Source organism: Chiloscyllium plagiosum, unplaced genomic scaffold, assembly GCF_037043375.1.
Source record: "Chiloscyllium plagiosum isolate Xiang-an unplaced genomic scaffold, Cpla_swu_hap1 HiC_scaffold_153, whole genome shotgun sequence".
Lineage (NCBI taxonomy): Eukaryota > Metazoa > Chordata > Chondrichthyes > Orectolobiformes > Hemiscylliidae > Chiloscyllium > Chiloscyllium plagiosum.
Window position 1 is genome coordinate 59,505 of NW_028270292.1, and position 21,153 is coordinate 80,657.

At 45.0% G+C, this 21,153-nt stretch overlaps 1 non-coding gene across 1 annotated transcript; it reads left to right on the plus strand.

Moving 5' to 3' along the window:
• Positions 1-17,963: 17,963 nt before the first annotated feature.
• trnas-uga (transfer RNA serine (anticodon UGA)) lies at positions 17,964-18,045 on the plus strand. Its single transcript has one exon. It is a non-coding gene; the product is annotated as a tRNA-Ser (tRNA).
• Positions 18,046-21,153: the final 3,108 nt, after the last annotated feature.

Here is a 21,153-nt window from a genome sequence, read left to right on the forward strand (position 1 = left end):
CTAACTTGAAAGTTGAGTACAGGACTAAAGGCAGCATTCTTGGCAGTGTGGAGGAACAGCGGGATATTGGTGTGCAGGTACATAGATCCCTTAAAATTTCCACCCAGGTGGACAGGGTTGTTAAGAAAGCATATGGTGTTTTGGCTTTCATTAACAGGGGGATTGAGTTTAACAACCGTGAGATCTTGTTGCAGCTCAATTTACTCATACCCCTACACTTATTCTCCCATTTCCTCATACTCCGACACGAAATTCTCCTGCTTTTTCTTATAACGATACTAATTCTGCCATTTCCTCATATCCCAGTATGATTCTCTCATATTCTGATGTCCGAGTTCAAATCTCGCATTTAGGAGTGCCCTACTCTAATTCTAAATTTTAATGGTGACTTGCACCAAATATCTAATTTAGGTCCACTCCGCACCACTTCTTCCATTAACTATGTAGCTTCAATGATTCTCCCATGTTGTGGTCCACTTCTGTAATTTTCCAATTTTGGCGTTTACTGCATCAAATTCTCAAATTGCCAATTCTGCACTAATCCACCCTTTCATCATGAACTGAAGAAACTCTCCCACTGAGTATTGCCTTGCCCCAACTCTCCTGTTTTGCTGTTTCCTTACATACATCTTCCACATAATGGTTTACTGCTCAAAGCTTTTTCATTAATGTCGCCCTGCATCGAATGGCCACTTTCCTGCACTTTACAACATTTCTCCGACTTACTGTTTCCTGCCCGTGTTCTCCCATTTAAATATGCTCTGCTCCAACTCTGCATGCTTTAAGCACCCCACATCAATTCTCGAATTCAATATTGCCCTGAAACAATTCTCATGTTCATTGATACCCAAACCAACTTCTCCCAGTCTGGGGAACGCCACTCTGACTCTCTGAGATAGTGGTGCCATACCCCAATTCGCTGTTAAAGTTCCACTGTGCAATTTTTCCATTTTGTGGTTCGTGCAACAATTCTCCCAAATACAGCTTCACTTCCGTGCACCATTCTACCATTTTCGAATCCTGCACGAATCTTCTTTTCATCAGCAACTGCACCTCCACCACATTTAATATTATTCAGCACCAGTTCTCCCACGTCTTCCACCAATTCTCTACTTTCGTGACATCGGCACCAACTCTCCCATTATTGATACCATGCATCAATTGTCCCATTGCGTTGTTTCCTGATGTAATTCCTCCACGTATGGCTTCCCTGCTCCAAAGTTTTTTTTTTCATTTCTTGGTGGGAGGACTCGAATCTCGACTTTATGCTGCTTGCAAAATTGTTCCTTCTCAATGATTCCCTGCCCCTATTCTTCCAATTAGAGGTGTTCTGCTCAAAGTCTTTAATTAACAGGCAATTTGTACTAATTTTCCAATGTAATGGCACTGTGCAATAATTCACCCATTTACTGATACCCAACAATTCTCCCACTGCCTGACATCCTGACACCTGTCGTGGAAATTTAATCGACTCGAATCAACTGCTAGCAAGAGCAAAGGAAAGGCTTTATTTTTCAACCTCTGCATGCAGGGCGGCCAATGTAATTGGCAAAAGTGTCTTATGTAAGGGCTGTGAACAAAATTCACATATTCGTGTTATACTATTCTTATCACATGCTCAAGCACAAGTGTTGGGAAACATTCGAGCTCATATTTTCTCATTCCCATGCCTTGGACATAATTGTCTTTATGTTTTCCGAAGCTTTTTTCTGAACTCGGCTGCTCGCAAGGCCAGATGAAATGTTTGCAACGTTCCACAAAGACAAGTTGACTCTCGACGCAGAATTCAGCAAAGTGTTTGCATATTTCAGCGAAGTATCAAATTTTGCAAAACATTCTCTGACAGATTTCACAGTAAAAGTTAATTTTGTTAATTTTCCAATACATTTTCCAAATTTTTGTCATTTGACAACAAGGACAACAACTAAACAAAAAGCCAGATAGCTATACATCAAAAATAATTTATGAACACCAGGCATTTCCTCAGACACCACCTAACTCTAACAAAGCTTTGTGGTGGTTTTTCCACTTCCCTGGTTTGCCCGATACAAAGCCCATCTTCACACGTCACATTCGTTCACGTCGCTGTAGGGTGTGGACACGCAATCGGATCTTCCTTCTTTGGGCCCACGGATAGTTTAACATTTCGTATCCTACTGCATTCATAAGCAAGTGGTGTAGGCAGGTACACAACTAGGGTCTTATTCAAAGCAGTATGAGTAAGACCAGTCCTACAACTGGTAGAACGATATGGGTCCATGACCCCCATCCTCCATAAGGGACGTGAGCCATCGGGAGCAGGAGTCCTCTGCTCGTGGAGGCGGTCATATAGCTGCCTCCATAACATTTATTAAACCAATAATATTTTGGGACTCATCAGGAACATTAGTACAGCATGAGGTACCTAACGTTTTGCATCCTCTCTCGGCCGTCAGGATGTCTAGTACTAATCAATTTTGTGTCACTGCTTCCTAACCGCCATTAACTCAGTGTTAATGAGTGCTAGGCCTTCCTCCGTCTCATTTGCGAATACACCATATGCGAGGATGTTCTGCGAGTGTGTACCCATTCCAATGCAGAGGGATGCCCCTTAGAGTTCGGCAATTGCTGCCTTTTAGGGCAAACACTGTTGTGTTGGCGGACAGTATCGCGGTGTAGTAGCACCCCTTTCTGCCCGGGGGAGTGGTGGGACCCTTTCTCGCCACCTGCCCATATTAAACCTGCCATCCTGATTAGATTAGATGACTTACAGTGTGGAAATAGGCTTTTCGGCCCAACAAGTCCACACACACCAGCCGAAGCGCAACCCACCCATACATTTTCCTAATACCTAACACTACGGGCAATTTAGCATGGCCCATTCACCCGACCTGCACATCTTGGTGACTGTGGGAGGAAACTCACGTAGACACAGGGAGAATGTGCAAACTGCACACTGTCAGTCGCCTGAGGCGGGAATTAAACCGGGTTCTCAGGCGCTGTTCGGCAGCAATGCTAACCACTGTGACACCGTACCGCTCATGGTCTGATCATTGAGAAAGGAACAAGCAATATTTATGGTCGTATCATTTGCGTATGTTGCTGTATAAGAGTCATTGTTCACGTACAGCATCAAGCTACACTGGGAAATACCCAAAATGAGTTTCCCCCGATTGGTGCAAATACACGTTTCTCCCCTGCAATCCACTATCTGGAATGCTGTGGTCGGTAGCGTGTCAGGCTTGGGGCTGTAGTTAGCCTGGAGTTCGGGTGGTGACACGAGATTTGCCCAAATTGCCCTCCACTATCAGGGTCAGGCTAGTCGCCTCCCGTGGAAGCAGACAACTGGCATTTCTCGCCAGGCTCTCAGTAATTTGCTGGGCAGACTACCTTTGGGCTGTGTGCAAACATATCCAACAAGTGTAGCCAAAGTCTAATCTCTCGTTTTGTCTTATGACCAAAGCACATGGTCTGTTCCCTTCACATCTAACAATGGCCCTTCGCAGCTCCCAACCTACTGGCGTCGCATTTACTCCATTTAGCTCCAGCAGGCAAATTCCTCTCCTGCTTTAAATTCGCCCTCTAGCCACGGCCGTCTCCCTTCGGGTTCGGGTGTGTCATTAATGACCTTTGCCCGGCTTGGGGTTAGGTCCATGATCTGGTTTGATTGGTTGCCATGCTCCAGTGCTCCTATCGTCTGTAGTACATTCTGCACTGCATCTCGGAGGGCGGGTGTGGGGCGACTGCACCACTATATACACCTGTCTACAGATGTCGGAGAAGGATCCATCTATTCCACACCACGAGACTCCCTCATTGCTCTTCTGAATCTTACTTTGATCATAGAATATTTATTTCCCATGTCAGGTGCCCCTTTTGCCGTGGTGGCTACTACTAAGTGCCAGTCACCGGCACAGTATGGATCCCTGCATAAATCTTAATGATCGAATTTATAGTCGTCCTTGTTACTGAACGGCTATGGGTCGAATGTAAAGATCCACTTCGTCCTATCAGTTAAGATAACCGTCAGCTGCTGCATCCCAGACGCCCCTGCCCTTATGAATAGTCCTACCAGGGCGCTTGCCAACAGTGTGAACTGGGGCAGCCCCACATTTGCTTAAGTCTTCTAATAAATACTTGCTCTAAATTGGTTTTGGTGTTGTGCGATGTCTCCTCAGTCCCAGCTGCAAGTTTGTAATGGCTGGCATGTATCCACGTGGCTTGTCCGTCGATCTTAACAGCTCGCTGTGCTGTCAGGCGTACTTGAAACGGTCCCAGCCACCTCTTCGCCTTCCTGTTTTCCCTCCTGAAGTCTTTCGCCACTATTCAGGCACCAGGTTAGAGATCGTACATCTTCCCTTCTGCTGATTGGGGTAGTGCTGTTTTCACTTGATTCTGTATTTGGGACAGAAGTGTAGAGAGTTTCATGCAGTAACACAACATCTCATCCTCACAGTGGCTTGTTTTCTGGCTTCCCTTCCGTCTCGCGACAATTCCTGTGTTTGGCGGCCAACAAAACAAAATCTCAAACGGGCCAAGATTAGCTCTCCCTCTCCTCCTAGATCTCATACACATTAGCACAATTGGAAGTGCCTTTGTCTATGTCATCCCTAGTTCCTCACACCATTTTGTCAATTTATTTTTTAAGGTAGAATTTTCTCTTTTCGCTGCGCTACCGCTCGTTTGGTAGTAGCCACAGTGTTATCTCATGTTTATTCCCAAATACTCACTAATCTACTGGAGGGCATTATGGACAAATGGTGTCCCACTGTCACTACTAAACCAAGAGTGTAGGTTTGCTCGCTGAGCTGTAGGTTTGATATCCAGACGTTTCATTACCTGGCTAATGGAGGTTAGTGTGCTAGTGTAGGTTAGTTGGGCTTGGATCGGCGCAACATCGAGGGCCAAAGGGCCTGCACTGCACTGTATTTTTCTATGTTCTTTGTTCGAGGTAACATCATCAGTGACGAACTCCAAGTGAAGAGAAGCTGTTGTCTCCTGCTTTCTCGTTATATGTTTGTCCAGGATGGGGTTCCTGGGGTTTGTGGTGATGCCATTTCCTGTTCGTTTTCTGAGGGGTTGATAGATGCTATCCAGATACATGTCTTTTTTATGGCGTTGTGGTTGGAGTGATAGGCCTCAAGGAATTCTCTGGCATGTCTTTGCTTAGCCTGTCCCAGGATAGATATGTTGTCCCAGTCGAAATGGTGTTTTTGTTTCATCCGTGTGAAGGGCTACGAGGGAGAGAGGGTCGTGTCTTTTTGTGGCTAGCTGTTGTTCTGTATCCTGGTGGCTAACTTTCTTCCTGTTTGTCCTACGCAGTGTTTGTGGCAGTCCTTGCATGGAATTTTGTATATGACGTTGGTTTTGTCCAAAGGTTGTACTGGGTCTTTTAAGTTTGTTAGATTTTGTTGGTCGTATTCCGAGGGGTCTTAGTAGTCTGGCTGCTACTTCTGAGAATTCATTGATGTATGGAAATGTCGATAGGGTTTCTGGCTGTGTTAGGTCTACTTGTCGTGGTTTGTTCCTGAGGAATCTGTGGACTGTATATTTTAAGTATCCGTTCTCCTTGAATATGTTTTATAGGTGTTTCTCCTCTGTTTTCCGAAGTTCGTCTGTGCTGAAATGTGTGGTGGTTCGTTGGAATAGTGTTCTGATACAGCTTCCTTTTTGCGTGTTGGGATGGTTTCTGGTGTAGTTAAGTATTTGGTCAGTGTTTGTCGGTTTGCTGTATATGCAGACAACCAGAGAATTCCGAGAGGCCTCGCACTCCAACCACAATGCCATAAACCAAAACATAGATCGATTTGCCATCTGTCAACCCCTCAGAAAACGAATACGAAATGACATCACCACAAACCCCAGGAACCCCATCCAGGACAAACATATAAATAGAAAGCAGGAGACAACATCTTCGCTTCTCTTGAAGGTCGCCACTGATGATGTTACCTAGCCAGATAATGAAATGTCTGGATAACAAACGTACAGCTCAGCGAGCAAACCTACACCCGAAACGTCAACCGGAGCTATAAACCTTCACAAACCTTGAGACTACTAAGCCTCTCAGGGATGCTCAATCTCGGAATTATTTCAGTTGGTAAAGCTTAGGCTACGGCACTGGCATTCTGTTTTGCCGTGGGGAACGCTTGCACCCATTTGGAAAACATATCAACTATTACCAGACAATACCTTTTTCCTTCGCAGGGTGTTAGTTCGGTAAAATCCAGTTGTAAATGTTCAAATTGTTTTTGGGGTTTCGGAAGTGTTACATGACTCATCTGTATTCCCCTCCCCACATTATTGTGGCACAGATAACACATCGTTCGCAATATTTCTGGAAGTAATGAGTAAATCCCTCAGTGTACCACTGTGCAGAAATGCTGTCATATCTCTCCTCTTTTGACACATGTTCCTTACCGTGTGTCAGTTTGGCATAGATTGGAAATAATGACCGTGGTAGAATAGGTTTAACATTGCGGCCACACCATACCCCTTACCTCAAACTGCACTCTGCTTTTTCCCACTCAAACGTGTCTTCAAGCCTGGACTTCGACTGTGACTCCCGTACGTCTGCTGTTTGGGTAAGGATTTTTGTCATTCCCATGTCAAACTGATCATTTACCGGCTGCTGGGCTGCCGTCCTTGCCGCTGAGACTGCCCTTGCATTTCCTTGAGAAACGGAATCGTTATTTTGCGTGTGGGGATCATATTTACACACAGCGATTGATTTAGGCAATACGACCGCTTCCAAGAGGTCAGAAATCTGATCACGGTGTGTGATAGGTTTTCTGGTGATGGTAAAGAAGTCCCTGTACTTCCGCAGGGTTCCAACATCATGTGCAACTCCGAATGCGTATCTACTATCGGTTAAATATTCACTGTGTTTCCCTTAGCCAATTTACATGCCTCAGTCAAGGCAATCAGCTCCGCTGCTTGCGCTGACAGTTGAGAAGCGAGTGATCCCGCTTTGAATACCTCATGGGTAGTTACTACAGCATGCCCAATAAAATTCTGGCCAATCTCCTTGCTCCTGAATGCTGACCCATCCACAAAAAAAAAAACGCCATATTTAGATTCTGAAGTGGTGAATTCTGCAAGTCTTGTCTAGGCAGCACATTTCATTAATTACATCGATACAATCATGTGGGTCTCCATCTCCTTCTCTCGTGAGAGGATTAGCAGCATTAAGAACGTTACATTGTTTTATTGCAATGTTAGGCTTCTCCAATAACACAGTATTGTATCTGAGTCAACGTGCTGCCGACGTATGTGCTGTCTTTTGCTCGGAAAGCAGTAAGGATACTGCATGTGCGATCAGTTTGGTTAAGTCGCCATAGCCGATTATATCCCTGGACACTGCAACAGCCTTTTCAGCTGCAACCACAGCTCGCAGGCATTTACGCAATCCTGCCGCTACGAGGTCTAGCTTAGCCGAAAAATAAGCTGCCAGCCTGAATTTTCTCCCATGATCCTGCAACAACACAGATGTCATGCAGCCATGTTTCTCATCTACCGTTTGACAGAAGGCTTGTTTGGATTCGGAATCCCCAGTGTAGGTACACTTTGACACGTCTTTTTCAACTCAACTCGGCCGCTGGGATCCATTGCAACGGACCTTGGTTCTGCTACCCTTTTCCATGGGCCATGTTACTTCAGGGCGCCTCAAGATTTGTGTAATGTGGGATAAACGTTCTTCAGTAGGAGCGTATGCCCAAAAAGGACAGCAATTGTTTCTTCATGTGAGGCCTTGGAATTTGCTGAATTACTTGCACTCTGTCTTCATCAATGGCCTTCCCTTGTTCAGATATTAAGTGACTGAAGAACTTCACCTATTATTGCATAAATCGAAGCTTTGCGAGACTGGCTTTGTGCCCTTCCCTCGTGCAATGCAAAGGAATCCTTCTCACATTGTTCCTCTGTCGGTGCCACTGTTAAGCAATCGTCTACAGACCCAGGGGTTAAAACAAGAGTCTCCAGACTCCTGCGTAGAGCCTCATTATATATGGTGGGTGACTCACAGTAACATTGACAAAGTCGTGTGAACTCATAAGATTTCCCTTTGAATGAAAAAGCGAACCAGAATTGACTACCTGGATGCACCGTTACACTAAAGAATGTATTTGCCAAATCCACAGCAGGGAACCATTTACTGTCCGGTCGAAATTGAACTAATACAGTATCGGGTTTCGGAATATTTGATGCGCGCGGGACAACACGGTTATTGACTGCCTGCAGGTCTTGAACAAATTCGCATTCTTCCGGTTCACTTGGAATTTTTGCCTTTTTGATCAGAAAAATGGGAGTTCTCATCGGTGAGTTTACACAGGGGATTATCTCTCTAGCCTTTGGGAAGCATTGAAAGACTGGAGTAACTATGTCCATGGCCTTGCGTTTTAACGGGTATTGTGCCCTGCAAGGTCGATACTCCGACTTTATGGTTACTCGTATTAGTTCACAACCTCGTGTAAGCCTCACATCATGTTTGCCTTTTACCCATAATTCAGTAGGGACCGTTATTAATCTTGGGTCTGAGACGTTTATCTTAGGGAAACGCCAGGCCAGCCTTCCAGGCTCTTCAGGGCTAGCGGGGGTTACCTCGACTGTTCTATTGCCTGAGCTAAACAAATTAATTTTTTTCCTATATGTCCGCACATCTGCATTGAACCACATACCCACATTGTCCCAGAACACCCAACATTTCTTTCTTTAATCCTTTAGTACCCATGGCCCCAAATCCTGCCACCAGTCACTGGATACCTTCGTCAGTGACACGTCAGGAGCATAGCCTTCCAATTCAAACATATAGAGTTTACTTGCCGTGACAGGTACTTTGCATAAGTTCACACTGACTGTACATCTGCCATCCCTTCAATAAAATTCACACAATAACAACTGACCTGGTTTAACCAATCTCCTGAACCAATACTTGTCTTATGGTTCCTCAGGGCCATCGTGGTGTATGTGTGCCGTGCAGTCCAGCATATTCCCGCAAAAAAAATCGGTGTTAATAGGATTAACATGCTTCCAGGGCGAGTGAATTGCTCACTGAACTCATTGCTCTCTGGCTTAATCGCCACTCATAGACATACACCAGAGATCGTGAGTTGAATTTTACAGTTTACACTTGTGAATTTTCCCTTTGAATTAACCTGCAAACCCGTCGGAGTACTGAGCAAATACAACCCCAGTCTCACTATGAGATCCCGAGCCATCACATGTAAAGGACAGAATTCTGCTAACAAAATTGAGAATTAGAATTTTTACACATTACTGATTTCACACAATATGGGTGCGGTAAAACTCTCTCTTATCACGACGCCTGATGCCTCCATTGAGTTCAGGAACATTCCACTCATCTTTATTGTCGTCAACTCTCTGAACTGTCTTGATTTGAGGAGTGAATGTGCTGGCCATGTATCTACCAAAAAGGTAACTGGTGTACCTTCCACAAAAACATAGAGGTAGGCATCGACATATACGCATCATTGTTATATTGAACATATTGTCCACACTTCGCAATCTCAATGCTCAATATAGAGTTGGGACACATCTCAGTGCCCGTTAGGTTAGTAGAAGTGATTATCATAAGGGATTCTTCGTTGCCAAGTATAAAGGAAAGAGGTTTACCTGTACCTTGGTGACCTGCCCACCTCAACCTCAGTCGTCCCCTGTACGTCACCATGCTGTCCAGCCTCCAGGACCGATTGAGGCTGTCTGTGCGGGCACAGTTTCGACCAGTGGTCCATTGCTCCGCAAACAAAGCACGAGCCTGATCTATCGCTGCAAGCGCACTTCCGCGATCCCTTCCTCTTTTGTGAACTCCACCTGTGCCTCTCTCTTTTCCCGCAGTTCCTCCCTCAAACGACTGAACGACCATTTGCATCATAATAAGCTGAGGTTTATGTGATTGCTGTTCCATCTTTAATTTCCAGCTATGGTTCTCTTGAGCCAGCAATTTTTCAGCATGTATCACGTATTGTTCTATCTAATTCAGCTTTCCCGTGTCCCAGGTAATACACGTATATTGTTACCTATTTTGTTGTTTCGTACTTCATTCCATTGATGAAGCTGCTCCTCAGGCGTGCCTCAAACGGTGTGATCTCTGCCGTCGTTATGTCCTTGGGTTGTATCAGTCCACAATAGACGTTATCGACTTTCGTGAGGTGCTTAAGGTACTGGGACATTGTCTCGACTTCTTTAGGGATTCTTTTCAATTGATTGTGGGTACGATATGCTATTGGTTATTCAGCAAAACCTGAGGCGGCGACCGTTGCCTTGGAATCTTCGCGAAGTGGATCTCGTAGGGGGGCTATAGCTCTTCGAGGGCACCCATTAAGGTCAGGATCTGATCCAGTCTTAAGACACTGTACAGCTTCATTAGGTTGTTTTCCGTGTGTGTGTGCATGTGCGCTGGTGTTTGTACCTGTACTTGATCTATCTTTTATTCGAGATTTTCTTTCCCTGAAATCAGGCTCAGCCTTCAACATGTTATAAGCACTCCAATTCATAGGTTCTATTTTACCCTTCCGTTTCTCCTTCTCTCTCTCTCTCTCCTCCAACGGTGACCTCAACGTTTGCAACTGCATGTTACTAAAGCTTCCTTCCTCCAGAAAAACACAATCCTTGATTTACATTTTTAACTGCTTTACAGAAACTGGGCCATAATTATTTAACATATATTGTATATTTTCTTGACCATTCCGAGTTGTCTGTCGACCCTCTTTTCGTTCGCTCTTGCTGGAGCCGATTTTCATGGATATTGGAAAAGTGTTCATCTCTCTCTGTCGGTCTCTCTGCCTGGATCTCTCTCGCTCCCTCTCTCTCTCTCTCTCTCGCTCTCTCTCTCTCTCTCTCTCTCTCTCTCATGATGCCATAATCTTCTCTTTGCCAATATAACTTGTTTTTACCTCCGGGGGTCCCCTCTCATTGGACGCCACCGCCTCATTGCCTTGGTTTTCACAAACCAAGAACCCACGTAATCGGTACAGCTTTGGCGACTCCAACGCTGCCCATGGTGGCTCCAAATCTCAAACCACCGTTAATCTTGCTGTCTCTTAAACTCTCGAGAGACGGCAATCCTTTCCCTTGAGCTTTACTCGAATACCGCTCGAGAGTTCACTGGTCCCTCTTCCTGGTTCATTTATTCTCTTCGAACGAGTCTCTATGTCGGATTACTTTAGCCACAACTCTTACCCCGACCCTATTCGATACGGAACGCGACTCTGGGGCGATCCACTTATTCCCAGTCCTCTCACGCAAAGGGGCCAATTCAGCACTGGAGATGAAGTGAAAGACCTTCAAGGCAGTGGCGCGTACACCTCCTGGGAATCTTCAAAATCTTACCCAGTCGCAGGGTCCCAGGCGAGCCCCCTAGTTTACTGCCGTAGAATTTCAATCGACTCAACACAAATGCTACCAAGAGCAAAGAAAACGTTTATTTTTGAAATTTGCAGAGTGGACCCGACACATTTACAAGACGCCTCATAAAATGGACGCCTGACGGTTTTCACATATTCCCTTTATACTATATATCGCCTTGTCTTATCACACCTCAAGCCAGGAACCTGGATCAGTTGAGTTCCTTTCCACACATGGAGTTGCTTTTTCTAATTCAGAGACTGCTGATATAATAGATTATTGGCCTTGAGAGTCAGCTGTAAAATAGGTTGAACTTTACATTTTTTCTGTCTTTTTGCAAAGTTAGGTCCATACTTCTTTGTTTCAACCATGCTTTCACAGATTTCACAATAAATGATCATTTTCCATTACAGGGGATCAGGCTGCCAGTGACTCAATAAGTGTGATGGAGTGAGGATGATAGTAACACAATGAGGGTGAGGCGTCAGCGTGGTAGTGACGCAGATGTGTGAGTGGATCAGGCCGATAGTTGCGCAGTGAGGGGGGTCAGAGTGATAATGATGCAGTCAGTCTGAGGGATCAGACCGGTAGTGACGCAGTAAGTGTGAGGTGGTCAGGATGATAGTGAAGCACTTCGTGTGAGGGGTCAGTGAGACAGTGACGCAGTAAGAGTGAGTTGTCAGGCTGATAGTGACGCAGTAATTGGAAGGAGATCAGGCTGGTAGTGATGCAGTAAATGTTACTGTGTCAGGCTGATCCTGACGCATAAAGTGGGAGGGGACAGAATGATAGTGAAGCAGTAAGTGTGATGGGGTCAGGCAGAGACTGACGCAGTGAGTGTGAGACAGTCAGGGTGATAGTGAGGGAGTAAGTGTGTGCGTTCAGGCTGGTAGTGACACAGCAAGTTGAGAGCGTCAGGCTGATAGTGGCCAATAAAAGTGAGGTGTTGGCGAATAGTGACGCAGTAAGTGTGAGGTGTCAGGCTGTTATGGATGCGGTAAGTGTGAGGGGACAGTCTGATAGTGAAGCAGTAGGTGTGAGGGGGTCAGGCTGAGAGAGACGCAGCAAGTGTAGTGGGGTCAGGCTGATAGTGTCACAGTATGTGTGAGGGGTCAGGCTGCTAGTGATGCAGTAAGTGTCGTGAGTCAGAGTGATCCTAATGCAGGAAGTGAGAGGGGACAGGGGGATAGTGACGCAGTGAGTGTGATGGGGTCAGCGTGATGGTGACGGAGTAAGTGTGAGTGTTCAGAATGATATTGATGCAGTAAGTTGAGGGCGTCAGGCTAAAACTGTCCATTAAGTGTTAAGTGACAGGGTGATAGTGATGCAGGAAATGTGAGGAGTCAGACTGATAGACACGGTGAAATTGTGAGGGGTCAGGCTGATCGTGATGCGGGAAGTGTGCGAGTGTCAGGCTGATAGTGACGCAGTAAGTGTGTTGGGAGCAGAGTGATAGGAACGCAATAAGAGTGAGCGGCTCTGGATGATAGTGACAGGTGAGTATGAGGGGGAGGATGGTAGTGATCCAGTGAGTGTGAGGTGTCAGAATGACAGTGAAGCAGACTGTGTGAATGTGTCATTGTGATGGTGACATGGCAAGTATGATGGGGTCAAGGTGACAGTGACGCAGATGCTTTCAGGGGGTCAGGTTGTAGTGATGCAGTAATTGTGAGGGGTCGGGGTGATAGTGACGCAGTGAGTGTGAGATGTCAGTGTGATAGTGACGCAGAACATTTGAGGGGCCAGGCTTATAGTGACGCAGTATGGGCAAGGGGTCTGGGTGACAGTGATGTAGATGCACTCACAGGGCCAGGTTGTAGTAAAGCTGTAAGTGTGAGTGTCTCCGGCTGATAGTGATGAAGTAAATGCGAGAGGCTAAGGCGGATCGGGATGTAGTAAGTGTGCAGGGGTAGTGCTAGAAGTGACGCAGTAAATGTGAGTGTTGAAGCTGATAGTGACGCATTACGTTTGAGGGGATCATGCTGATCTTGACGCAGTAATGTTACATTGTCAGGATGATAGTTACGCTGTAAGTGTATGGGAGCACAAGGATCTTGACGCAGTAAGAGTGGGGAGTCAGGGTGATATTGACGCAGTAAGCATGCGTGGGTAAGTCTGATAGTGATGCAGTATATGTGAGGGAGTCAGCCGGGTAGTGGCGCAGTATGCGTGAGATGGTCAGGCTGATATTGATGCAGTTAGTGTGTTGGGGTCAAAGTGATAGTGACGCAATAGGTGTAAGCGGTTCAGAATGATAGTACCACAGTGGGTGTGAGATACCAGTGTGATAATGACGCAGTAAGTGTAAGGGGTCAGGATGACAGTGACACTAAGTGTAAGGCCCTCAGTGTGATAGTGCTGCAGCAAATGTGGGGTGTCAGGGTGTAAATGACGTCGTAAATGAGAGAGGAGCATTGTGATAGTGAAGCAGTAAGTGTGAAGGGGTCAGGCTGATAGTGACACAGTCAATGTGACGGGGCATTGTTTTAGTGACAAGATAAGTGAGGCGTCAGTCTGATACTGACACAATAAATGTGATGGAGTCAGGCTGATAGTGATACAGTAAGTGTGAGAGGTCAGACTGATAGTGACACAATAAGTGTAAGGATTCAGGGTGATAGTAACATGGGAAGTGTGAGGGCGTGACTGAATGTGACGCAATAAGTGTGTGGCAGTTAGGCTGATGGTGACGCAGTAAAAATAAGGCCAGCAAGGTGAAAATGGCAAAGACTGTGTGAGTGGGTCAGGGTGATAGTGATGCAGTAAATGTGAGGAGGTCAGGGTGAGAGTGACGCAGAAATTAGAGAGGATCAGAGTGAGAGTGACGCAGTAAGTCTGAGGGGTCAGACTGATATTGATGCAGTAAGTATGAAGGGGTCAGGGTGATAGTGACACAGTCAGTGTGACGGGGAGGAGTTTTAGTTACACAGTAATTGCGAGGCGTCAGACTGAAACTGATACAAAAAGTGTGAGTGGGTCAGGGTGATAGTGACGCAGTCAGTGTGATGGGGCAGAGTTTAGTAACATGGTAAGCGTGAGGCGTCAGTCTGACACTGACACAAAAAGTGTGATGGAGTCAGGCTGATAGTGACGCGGTAGGTTTTAGGACTGAGGGTGAGATTAACATAGGAAGTGCGAGGGCGTCACTGATAGTGATGCAATATGTGTGTGGCTGTCAGACTGATGGTGATGCAGTAAAAATGAGGATGTCAAGGTGAAACTGGTGCATTAAGTATGAGGATGGCAGATAGACAGTGATGCAATAAGTGTGAGGGGTTCACGCTGATATTGAGGCATGCAAGTGTGAGGGGCCAGGTTGATAGTGACGCTGTGTGCCCGTGGGTCCGGCTGATAACGACGCAGAAAATGTGAGTGTCTCAGTGTGACAGTGACGCATTAGGTGTGAGAGTGTCAGGGTGATAATGACAGAGAACGTGTGAGGGGGTCAGGTTGATAGTGATGCTGTAATTGTGAGCTTGGTCAGCGTGATAGTGAGGGGCTCAGGCTGATAGCGACACAGCAATTGTGAGGGGTCAGGGTAGTCGTGACGCAAAATGTGTGAGCGGATCAGGCTAATAGTGATGCAGTACGTGTGAAGTGTCAGGCCGATCGTGACGCAGTAAAGGTGAGAGTGTTAGTGTGCTAGTGACGAAGTAAGTGTGAGCCGCTCAGGATGATAGTGACGCAATAAGTGTGAGGTTTCAGGTAGACACCCATGCGGTAAGTGTGACATGTTCAGGGTGACTGTGACGCAGACACTTTGAGGGTGTCAGATTGAGAGTGACACAGGAAATTTGAGGGGACAGGTTGATAGTGACACAGTAAGTGTAAGGGGTCAGGCTGATAATGATATGCTAATTGTGATGGAGTCAGGATAATAGTGTGCAGTGAGTATGCGTTGTCAGCGTGATAGTGACACACACGGTGTGAGTGGGATAGAGTTATAGTGATGCAGCAAGTATGAGGAGGTCAGAGTGATAGTGTGCAGGGTCTGGCTGAAGGTGACGCAAGAAGAGTGAAAGGTTCAGGGTGATCTGGACGCACTAAGTTTGGGGGTCAAGGTGATAGTGATGCTGTAAGTATGAGTGGGTCAGTCTGATAGTGACACAGTACATTTGAAGGGATCCTGATGAAGGGCTTATGCCCGAAACGTCGATTCCTTGGATGCTGAATGACCTGCTGTGCTTTACCAGCAACACATTTTCAGATTTGAAGGGATCAGGCTGGTAGTGATGCAGTCAGCATGAGGGAGTCAGGCTGATATTGATGCACGAAGTGAGAGAGTGTCAAGGTGTGAGCAGGTTAGAGAGAGAGTGACGCCGTTAGTGAGTGGGGTTTGGCTGATAGGGATGTAGTAGGCGCGCATGTGTCAGGGAGTGAGTGATGCAGGAAGTATGAGGGTGCCAGAGGGATAGTGACGCATTAAGTATGAGTGGATCAGAGTGGTTGTGACGCAGTAATTTTGAGGGGATCAGAGAGATACCAACGCAGTAAGCATGAGGGTGTCAGGCTGTTAGTGACGCTGTCAGTGTGAGTGCCTCAGCCTAATAGTGATGAAATAAATTTGAGAGAGTAATGCTGACTGTCAAGTGATAAGTGTGAGTGAGTTAGGCTGGTAGTGACGCAGTAAGTGTGAGTGTTGAATCTCATAGTCAAGCTGTAGGTGGTCAGTGTGATTGTGGCGCAGTAAATGTGAGAGGGTCAAGGAGATAGTGACATAGCAAGTTTGAGGAGGCAGTGTTGTAGTGACACGGTAAGTGTGAGGCATCAGTCTGATACTATAAGTGTGATGGAGTCAGGCTGATAGTGACACAGTAAGTGTAAGGAGTCGGGGTGATAGTAACATTAGAAGTGTAAGGGCGTGACTGATAGTGGCAAAGTAAGTGTTTGGCAGTCAGGCTGATAGTGATGCAGTCAAAATGAGGGTCTCGAAGTGAAAGTGGCGCAGTAAATGTGAGGGCGCCAGATGGATAGTGATGCAGTAAGTTTGAGGGGTTCACGCTGATATTAAGGCGGTAAGTGTGAACCCCTCAGGTCTACAGTGATGCAGTAAATGTCGTCGGGTCAGGCTGATAGTGATGCATTCAAAGACCAAATATTCAAGGCTCACTGTAGTGCTGAACAGCGAGACTTCTCAAGGCTAAGACAAAAATCAATAGTTCTCATCCTGGTCATAAATCACAATGCTTCATTTTAAAATTGTCCTTTCCTGCTTCTAGATTCACCATTGAGGGAACAAAATTTAATTGCACCATCCTGTTTATCTCTTCAAATATTTTGCAACTCTCAATAAGATTACATCTCTTGTTTTGAAACTGTTAAAAAATGGCGGGATTTGCCCAATTTCAAATCAGAGGACTAACGTTCATCCATGATATCAAGGCTAATCACCATTCGTGGTATTCCTCATATGGCATTAGTATGTTTCTTAAATTGAGGATTATAATTCCTCATACTGTAGTCCAAGTGCGGTCGAACTGAGCCACCATACATTGGAAATAATCCTTCGTTCTCGTACCCTGAAATCCTTCTGCAGCTTTCACAACAGACTTCTACAACTGCTACTAGACTTCAATGACTTATTAAAAACTTCCCCAAGATGCATTTCTAAAAATCTGTACATCAGACTTTCTACTTCAAACCTTCGACAAATAATCTCCACACATGTCCCTCCTGACAAGTATGATAAAGTCAAATCGTTGCTATTTATTAAATCTTGAGGGACATGGATAGGTTGACTCGTCAAGGTGTTTTCCGGCTAGTGAGGAAGTCGAAATTTAGAAAACATCGGTTTAAAATTAGTGGGTAAGGATTTAAAAGGGACGTCAGGGGCAACTTTTTCAGACGTGTCCAGAATTAGCTGCCAGAGAAATTGGTGGAGACTGGTACAACTGTAACATTGAATGGCATCTGGATGGATATATGAGTAACAAGGTTTAGAGGGATGTGGGCCAAAATTTTGGCAAATGGGACCTATTAATTTAGGATATCTGTCCACCATGGTCAAGTTTGAAAGAAGGGCCACTTTCTGTGTTATATTGTTCAAGGACTTGATGACTCTAGATCAACCGCAAAAATTTGCAAATAATTCCGTCAAGACGATTTCAAGTTCCAAATCTTCTGTTAATCTTCCTCTCTTGTGCTCACAAGTTCATTACCTGATGTCAGAACTTACGGATGAGTTGCTGGATCCATTCCTGTAAATTGGTTCTGCATTCTTTCTAATTCCGATATTTTTTTTACGAATGTAGCTAGTGTTTATGGACTTAGCATCAATTTTTCTAATACCATATTTCGATGAATATTAAAACAGAACAGCATATCGACTTTGGCACCAGATGATGAGCAATTGAGTCAAAATCGATCGTAAGCAGTGAGACAATGATCCTCTCTTCGTGTGGTGTACATCCGTGACTCTAAACTTCGACGAAGAATCATTCCCGCAACTTCAGCTGTGTCAGAATCTAGGTTGTGGTGAAAGCATGTCAATCTGCTAAGGTAACGTTCGTCTGGGTCTCTGCAAAGGATTTGGCGAAATCTTTGGGTCTTGCCAATTTATTCTTCCAACGAATTACATATTTCATGAATTCAGTTGTTTTACTATGAAAACTGGGTAGTTCACCGTGGCTGTGATGGCCGAGCGGTTAAGGCGTTGGATTTGAAATTCAATGGGGTCTCCCTGCGCAGGTTCGAATCCTGTTCACAGCGTAGAATCTTTTAAAAGTCATTAATTCCTTAGCAGGATTTGGATTTCGTGGAGCTTGAGCTTTGCATTCAATCGAAAGTAAATTTTCAACTGTGAAGAATCCGAAGTAATTTCAAGACTGACCCAGTCATCTATTTGTATAAATTATATGTCGAGACAAAAAAAGCCACCAACTTCCAACACGAATCAGTGTCAACACATTTGTCGAACTGTCGTGAAATTTGGATGTTCGGGGGGTGGAATTCAGCAAAACACGAAGCAATGCAATACACTTACCTGCAGGTGATGAATTTTTTTTAAGGATCAGTTGAAAGTCAAGCTGAGAAAGTTCAACCTAATTTACAGCTGACTCTCAAGGCCAATAATCTATTATATCAGCAGTCAATGAATTAGAAAAAAGCAACTCCATGTGTGTAAAGGAACTCGACTGATCCAGGTTCCTGGCTTGCGATGTGAAAAGGCAAGGCGATATCAGCGGAGTAGAATTTTCTGGAAATATTAGAAATGGATTGTTAACGGTCTTCTGCTGTCCACATTCGAAAGAAAATGTACACTAAGAATTTAAATTGAAAATTAACGATGAAAATCAGACTTAGCCCTCTGCTTGTGATGTCGCATTGTTCAGAACAATAGGTTGTTGTTGAGGCTAAAATTGACCAAAATAATCCATGGGGATCTTATCCACGGCCTTCGTTGGAGTTGGTGTGGAGAGCTCAGCTTGAAGAACCAAATGCCAAGTATTCATCCTGGCTGTCTGAATTGCTTAGTTAAACATACTCCCAGTTTAATGAAAAAACCTTTGCTCTCAGAGTTAGATGATTTCATGTCAGCATGTTCCGATATGAGAAGACACTCCATGGAGTAGATGTGACTTAAATATTGACCCTAACGTCAGAGATGTTGACACATTTCTGCACCAAAACAGCACTACCATTGGTATCAAATCAAACTGAACAAAGGACTCGTCACTTCGACATTTTCTGTCTGCAGACTCTGCCAATGGACCGTTCAGGCCCGATGTAGGAATAGGGCGTGGTGACATCTGTTCGCAAGTTGATCACTTCATTCTTGCTCACGATCCATAAACCATAATTCATTTTGAACTTCTTAGCCATCACATGATAAGTGGTAGGTAATGCACAGGTTTCCTTCTCGAAAGAAAGAGCAAAATCTTATTCAATGCAGAAGCAAATTCAAGTTGTCCCTGGTCGACCAGAAGACAGATGTCGCGAAACAAAGTGAATACAGAAAACAATCAATGTTTTCTGGGAGTCAAAAAGATGTCCTGGAAGAACGGAAACATATATTTGGAACTAAAGTCACATACCACTTCCACAGACTAAATGTTCTTGAACCGTTATCTTAATTTGACCTTCATGTCTACCATTGCTGCAAAAATTATGTTAACAACTCAGAACTTTGTGTTCTTTGATATTCTCTCCTTCATGTTTCTCTTGATTTTGAAACTCAAACCGAGCAATAGTAATGCACCCTATTTCACTTGCAAAGATCAGAAGAAGATCAATTTCTAAGAGAACAGAAATAAAGCTACGTCTGTCTTTCGAGAGAAAACACAGTTACCATTTCGACTCCAAAAAGTCTTCTTCAGAAGTCTGCGCAATGAACTCGAAATAGTAGACTGAAAATGAAAAAATGAAGCCAAAATGCCGCGAATACTCCACCCGCAAGCGCATCAAGTCCTACTCGAATATGCCGGATTACTACTATCAACATCAGTGGAGAATGGAACAAAGCTCATTCTGCAGTTGTCAACCTGTTATGACGTAGTTTGTAAAGTCAGAAATATGATCAGGTAAAAAGCGGGATGAAAGCGGGATATAGGAAGTCTGAAAAAAGCAAGTGCGTGCTTTGCTTTGAAGAAGGTTGGCAGTGATGAAAATGGAAACTAACTACAGTGAGGGGGGCTTAATTAATACTCAGAATCGTTGCAACACACGGGGACGCAATTCTTTTTGCGAGGTTTCTGTTCTGCCATTTTATAATCACGACTGTGTCGGGTTTGCTTTCCATTACAGGCTTAGATGACAGCCTGATGGAAGTTTGCACATTCGCCCAATTTCTGTGTGGTTGCTCTGGTTTGCTGCCACATTCTAACCATTTGCATGTTATTTGGAATCGCCATTGAATGCACACGGTAACAGAGACAGTGATGTGGAGAGTGTCTGGATAGGACGTATTTCAGAGGATTTTTCTGAACTTAAATAGACAGAGTGGGGTTAGTCTGCTGTTTCCTGGGTGAGCTACATGGACAGAGAGGGGTCAGGGTATTCTTCCCTGAGGGAGATACATTGACAGAGTTGGGTTAGTTGCTCTTACCTGTGTCAGTCACGCAGATACAGTAGGGCCAGTCTGCCCTTCCCTGGGTGAATGTCTTTCACAGAGTGGTGACAGTCTGCTCTTTCCTGCCTGAGTGAAACAGCAAGAGCGGGGTCAGTATTCTCTTCCCTCGATAATTTATGTTGACAGTCTGGGTTCCGTCTGCTCTTCCCTAGCGAGTTACATTGGTAGAGTGGGGTTATTGTTCATTCATTGGGTGAGTGTCATAGACAGAATGGGATCAGTCTGCTCTTCCCTGAGTGAATTACATTTATATAGTGGGGTCAGACTGCTCTTCAGTGAATGACTTATATTGACCGTGTGGGATCAGTCTGCTGAGTTACACTGAGAGTGTGGGTCAGTCTGCCCTTCCTTGGGTGAGTAACACTGACTGAGTGGCGTCAGTTTGCTCTTCCCTCAGTGAGTTACATTGACAGAGTGGCGTCAGTCTACTATTTCCTGTGCGAGTTACATTGACAGAGTGGCGTCAGTCTGCTTTTCACGGAGTGAGTTATTTGGATAGTGTGGGATCAGTCTACTCTTCCTTGAGTGAGTTGCATTGACAGATTGGCGTCAGTCTGCTCTTTCCTGGGTGAGTTGCATTGACAGAATGCGGTCAGTCTGCAATTTCCTAGTTGTGTTAAAGTGATGGCGTGAGGTCAGAGTGCTCTTCCCTGGTTGAGTCACATTGACAGATTGGACTTCATCTGCTCTTCCCTGGGAGCGTCATTTTAACAGAATGGGGTCAGTCTGCTCCTTTCTGAGTGAGTAAT